Here is a 6,141-nt window from a genome sequence, read left to right as displayed (position 1 = left end):
CAACCATTGTTTGAAATGCCATTATCACCTTTTTTTTCTATGAGCTTGAACATTTCTAATACTATCTCTCCTTTGGAAAATAAATTTGTTTGCATCCTCAGCCTTCCATTTTCCCTTGAGAAATAATATAATCTGTCTACAGTCCTAATTTTCTATAAGTGATATTATTTTACAGGCCTTGTTTTGCTGACCTCTTTTTCTTTATACTGTGTGTCTGAAGCATATTATTTCTTGTAAAATCTTTCATTTTATTTTTTATTGTAGGTCCTATTACTTTTCACAATGGACAGAGTTCTATTAACTTGACATTTGTCCTGATGATTTGACTTACTTTACACTAAGTCAGACACTGAAGAGAAGTGATAGACAAATATGTATATACTGGCATTTTTTTTTAATACTAATAAGGTTGTGGGATCACACCCTGTTCTAGGATGACATCTGGGGAGAAGGAAAAAAACATCTTTACCAATTCCCTTGTCGAAAATACAGATCCACTGAAAACCCTGGGCATCTGGGTGGGGGCCTTATCTATATAAAACTATATTTTAGTTCAACTTCAGTGACAGATTGGATCTCGAGAAAAACGGTCACTAACACACACTTCTGACATGCTCCAAAAACTTGTATTTTGGAGAGACTGTAAAATTTAGTAGACAATATTTATAATGAGAAAATTATTTTGCTAAATGTTTTCTTCTAGGTGTGAATAAAGTTTAACACATTATAAGCAAATGAACTATTTGTTTTTTCCTGACAGCTGCTGGGATAATCTGCAGGCAGGAAAGTGAAAAGGCCCCCTCTATACTACATCTGTTAACTGAAGCCTGATCTACACTACAGAGTTATGTCACCGCAAGGCAGCTTATGTCGACCTAACTAAGTGAGGGCAAGTCTACACTTAAAATACTGCATTGGCACAGATGCGCTCATGCAGCTGTACCACTGTAACACTTTAATGAAGATGCTCTAAACTGACAGGAGAGAGCTAGCTCTCCCATAGGTGTAGTTAATCCATCTCCCTGAGAGGCAGCAGTTATGTCGATGGGAGTTCTCCTGCCGACATAGTGCTGCCTACACAGGGGGTTAGGTCAGTATAACTATGTTACTCAGGGGTGTGGATTTTTCACACCCCCAAGCAATGTAGTTATACCAATATGGGTTTGTAATGTAGACCAGACCTAAGTGTCAACTAATATTTTGCTCCCTCCAACATAACTGCCTTGCTAGGCCGACTTAATAACTCAACTTCCACGAGAGGCAACGTCGACATAGTTAGGTCGACACAGTGTCAATGCAGACACTTCGTTACTTACATCAACTGTTACTGGCTTTCAGAAGCTATCCCACAAGGGTTTTGGAGCGTACCCTGGAGCTGGAGTGCAGAGCAGCTCCAGAGCAATGGAGCTGCAGGTTTTTGCCTAGAGCTGGAGCGGAGCCAGAGCACAGCTCCAAACAGGGGCGGCTCCAGGCACCAGCACGCCAAGCGCGTGCTTGTGGCGGCAAGCGGTGGGGGGCGCTCTGCTGGTCGCCGCCAGGGCGGCAGACAGGTTGCCTTCAGCGGCATGCCTGCGGAGGGTCCGCTGGTTCTGCGGCTTCAGTGGACCTCCCGCGGGCGTGCCGCCGAATCCATGGGACCAGGGACCTCCCGCAGGCAAGCTGCCGAGGGCAGCCTGCCTGCAGTGCTTGGGGCAGCAAAATACCTAGAGCCGCCCCTGGCTCCAAAGGCCTGTGTCCCACAATGCCCCACAGCGACAGTACAGTTGGTACAAGTGCTCCTGGGGAGGACACGCACTGCTGACATGAGCATAATGTGGACACACAAAAGCGATTTAATTAATGCAGTGGCTGTATGCCGACATAACTTAGGTTGACATAATTTTGTAGCGTAGACATGCCCTGAGTTTGTTGGCTTTGGTTAACAAATGTTTTTTAAGTCTGGCAGCCAATAATGACACTGCTCCTTCCCCAAACCTGAAGAGCTTGGTATAGCTTGAAAGCTTGTACCTTCCACCAACAGAAGTTAATCCAATAAAAAGATATCACCGCATCTACTTTGTACCGGATCAGCAGGTAGTAATCGATCTATCAGGGATCGATTTATCGTGTCTCATCTAGATAAATTGATCCCCGAATTGACACCTGTACTCCACCTCGGCAGGAGGAGTAAGCGGAGTCAAAGGGGGAGCTGTTGCAGTCGACTTGCCGCCGTAAGGACGGCCAGGTAAGTCAAACTAAGATACTTGGACTTCAGCTATGCGAATAGCGTAGCTGAAGTTGCATATCTTAGATCGATTTCCCCCCCCCCCCCAGTGTATACCAGCCCTCAGTCTAGACACAGCTATGTTGACAAAAGAGAGCTTCTATTAACATAGCTAACTTTGTTTGGGTAGGTGATGTTCCTACACCAACAGAAAACCCCCTTCCATTGGTGAAGGCTGCATCTATATTATAGGGCTATGCTGGCACAGCTATGCTTGTATAATCTCAGGGCTTGTCTATACTTACAGCGCTGTACCATTATAGTGCTTAGTGAAGATGCTACCTATGCCAATGGGAGAGTTTCTCCCGTTGATATAGGTACTTCACCTCTCTGTGAGGTGGTAGCTGTGTTGGTGAGAGAAGGCCTTTTGTTGACATAGTTCTGTTTACGCTGGGGGCTAGGTGAGTATACCTACATTGCTTTCCACATCCCTGAGTGACGTACTTATACTGACATAAATTGGTAGTGTAGACTAGTGGTTCTCAAAGCCGGTCCGCCGTTTGTTCAGGGAAAGCCCCTGGCAGGCTGGGCCGGTTTGCTTACCTGCTTGCGTCGACAGGTTCGGCCGATCGCAGCTCCCACTGGCTGCGGTTCGCCGTTCCAGGCCAATGGGGGCTGTGGTAAGGGCGGCCAGCACATCCCTCGGCCCCTGCCGCTTCCCACAGCCTCTATTGGCCTGAGGCAGCAAACCGCAGACAGTGGAAGCCACGATCGGCCAAACCTGCGGATGCGGCAGGTAAGCAAACCGGCCCGGCCCGCCAGGGGCTTTCCCTGAACAAGTGGCAGACTGGCTTTGAGAACCACTGGTGTAGACCAGCCTCTGTCATATAGACACACTTATATTGATTTAAAATTGGTTTAGATTGTGAAATAAGCCACTCTGAAACCAAAAGAAGACTGTCTACATACAAACTTGTACCAGTCTAGCTAAAATAGGTTTACAAACACACTTTTAGCCAAATCAGTGCATGTTTGTATGTTGACAAAGCCTTACAGCTGCAAGCTGAACTGATATACGCCAGGTTTAAATTGAAGTAAGAAAGTCCACATAGGGTTTTGCAGCAATTTAACTTAGTTTGTTTTAAATATCCTTTTATTAAACTGGTACAGTTTTGTGTGCAGAACAGGCCTCATCCTTGCAGAAAAATGTACTCAGCCAATAACAACAGGAGCCAAGTACAGGAGCAAAGGTGTGAATTCACCCCATTCATCACAGTAAACTGTGGACTATTTATCAACTTCAGAGTTTATTACAAACCATTAAAATGCTAAAAACTTTCCTTTTAACAAAACAAACAAGGAAGTCAAATACACAAAAGCTATGTACTTGCAGTGTTAATATTCTACAATTAAACACACAAAGCAAGGGAATACAGCAATTAAGGTTCTTGAATTAACATTAACTTGCCCACATTGTGCATACAGATTTGTGATTACTGGTTAGGCTACTGAATACACACTATGTGCAAAACAGCGTTCAAGTTTCTGAGAGAACCTTACTTTTTGCATTCCTTGACTTTGTTCAAATATGTAACCTTAATGTTTCACTAATCTCAATTTTTTCACTAATGCCCCAATCCTGCAATCTGACCAAGTCTCTTCATTGTGTCAAACTTGCTGCCCCATCCACCCTCATTCTTCCCTATGAAGTGTATTTAACAGAGCAGCTGCCCTCCTACCCCCACCAACTCCTATAGGGTATGTGGGTGTCTAAAGCTGTCTACACTGGGATAAAAAAACCTGTGGCTGGTTCAGTTGACTCAGGCTCACAGGGCTCAGGCTCTGGAGCTAAAAAATAGGTGTGTAAATCTCAGGGTGGAGCCCAAGTTCTGGGACCCTCCATCTCACAGGGTCCAGAGTTCTGGCTGGAGCCCAAGCCTGAACCTCTACAGAGCCATTTTTTTTTAGCCCCTCAACCTGAGCCAGGCAAGCTCAAGTCAGCTGACCTGGGCCGGCCATGGGTCTTTTATCCCTAGGTAGATGTACCCTAAGAACTTCTGCCCTCCCACCCCCACTTATTGTCTCATATGGTGTGGGTGTTTCAGGACTTGTCTATACAGCAGTGCAGCTGCACTGTTGTTAAGAGTGTGTTAACAATCCAAAGTTAGCAAGGCAGTTTATGTCAACCTTACTGTGTTTACACTAAAATCTCGCTCACACCGACATAACTGCCCTGCTATGGCAACTTACTTCCATGTGAGGTGTAGAGTCAATACTGATGTAGTTATATCAAAGCAGTGTCAGGGTACACACTGCGTTGCTTACACTGACCGTTACAGTTTTTCAGAAGCTGACCCACAATGCCCCAGAGTGACGTACAATCTGTACAAGTGCTCCTGGTGATGACGCACACTGCCACCACAAGGAGCAAAGTGTAGATGTGCACAAGTGATATAATTACTGTCACCACAGTATGCCACCCTAAGTTAGGTGGACCTAATTTTGTAGCGTAGACACGCCCTCAGTGTAGACATTCCTATGCCAATAAAAGGGGTTCTCCTATCCGCATAGATCATCCACTTCCCTGAGAGGCCGTAGCTAGGAGGAAAGAAAAATTCTTCTATCTCCCTAGTGCTGTCTATACAAGGACTTAGACCATCTTAGCTGTCACTCAAGGGTGTGGATTTTTCACATCCCCCCAGTGATGTAGCTGGGTCCACCTAATTTTCTAGGGGAGAGCAGGAGCCCTCACAGTTGCTGCCCCCACCCATTGTCTCCTGTGTGTGTGTGTGTGTGTGTCTGTAAGAGAGCTGCTGTGTCCCCATCTCCCCGAGGAGGGGACGTAGGTGGAAGGGTAACAATCCTGCAGCAAGGGAGGTTTAGGTTGGACATTACGAACAAGTTCCTAACTGTCAGGGTGGTTAAACACTGGAATAAATTGACTAGGGAGCTTGTGGAATCTCCTGCTCTGGAAATAGTTAAGAGTAGGTTAGATAAATGTCTATCAGGGATGGTCTAGACAGTATTTGGTCCTGCCATGAGGGCAGGTGACTGGACTCGATGACCTCTCGAGGTCCCTTCCAGGCCTACAATCTATGAATCCTAATTCCCCACCTGCTCTGCCAGGGAGCGGGTGTTTAACGGAGCTGCTCCCCCTCCACCCCCACGAGAGTATCAGACCCAGCACCCGCCCCACTCCTGTGCAGTGTGTGTGACCGAGCTGCTGCCCCCTCAGGTTAGGGGATCACAGCACTAACTAGGGCCCCGCTGTCTCCAGTGGGGAGCGTGGGGCAGGGCTCCCGCTCCCCTCCGCTCTCTCCCCCGGGGGAGGCCGCTGCCTATCCCAGGCCCGGCTCCCTGCCCCAGCAGCGCCCTGGCCTCCCGCCGGGGTTAAGCGCGGAGAGAGGGAGGCCCAGGAGCCGGGCTGGCCCGAGGGGGAGGAAGGAGCCAGGCGGCGGCGGCGGCGGCTCCTATCGCGGGTCGAGCCTCCCCCGGGAGGCGGAGGGAGCCGAGCGAGCCGCTCTCTTCGCCGCGGGGCCGGGCCCGGACGCGCCACTCTCGCCGTCTCGCCCTGGTTCCGGTTGCCAGGCCGGGCGGCGGCGGGGTCGCGGCGGCGGCGGGCGGGTCAGAGGGTAAAGGTCGCTCCCCCAGCATCCTCCGTGCTGGATACTCAGCCATCTTGGATCCGCGGGACAAGAAAATTCATGCGGTGAGTTCGGCCCCCATTATTTTCTGGCCCCCTCCCCGCGGCGCGCTCTGCCCGCTGCCTCCCAACCGGGCCTGCAGGCGCTGGCGGTGGGGCCCCCGGCGGCCTGGGCCCGGCTCCGGGCTCCCTGGGCCCGGCCGCAGCCAGCCGGGTTTCCGTTTGCTTTTGTCTCCGAGGGAGAGAGAGGGGGGGACGCGCAACGTCTGAGTCGGGAGCGGAGCCCTTAGGCCCA

At 49.4% G+C, this 6,141-nt stretch overlaps 1 protein-coding gene across 6 annotated transcripts in view; it reads left to right on the top strand.

Moving 5' to 3' along the window:
• The first annotated feature begins 5,765 nt into the window (after positions 1–5,765).
• Positions 5,766–6,141, top strand: part of CNOT2 (CCR4-NOT transcription complex subunit 2) — a 144,185-nt gene continuing 143,809 nt past the window's right edge. For 3 of the 6 annotated variants that reach the window (XR_005588232.1, XM_039500215.1, XM_039500214.1), the window contains exon 1: positions 5,789–5,912. The gene's annotated coding sequence lies outside the window, so the exon portion shown is untranslated. Of the gene's footprint in view, positions 5,913–6,141 lie in introns of all 6 variants that reach the window. The other 3 variants (XM_039500221.1, XM_039500233.1, XM_039500210.1) reach the window with 3 other exon arrangements.

The sequence above is a fragment of the Mauremys reevesii genome, linkage group 1 (genome assembly GCF_016161935.1).
Source record: "Mauremys reevesii isolate NIE-2019 linkage group 1, ASM1616193v1, whole genome shotgun sequence".
NCBI classification, from domain to species: Eukaryota; Metazoa; Chordata; order Testudines; family Geoemydidae; genus Mauremys; species Mauremys reevesii.
The sequence above is the reverse complement of the archived record's forward strand: the minus strand, read 5'-3'. Positions and strand labels throughout refer to the sequence as shown.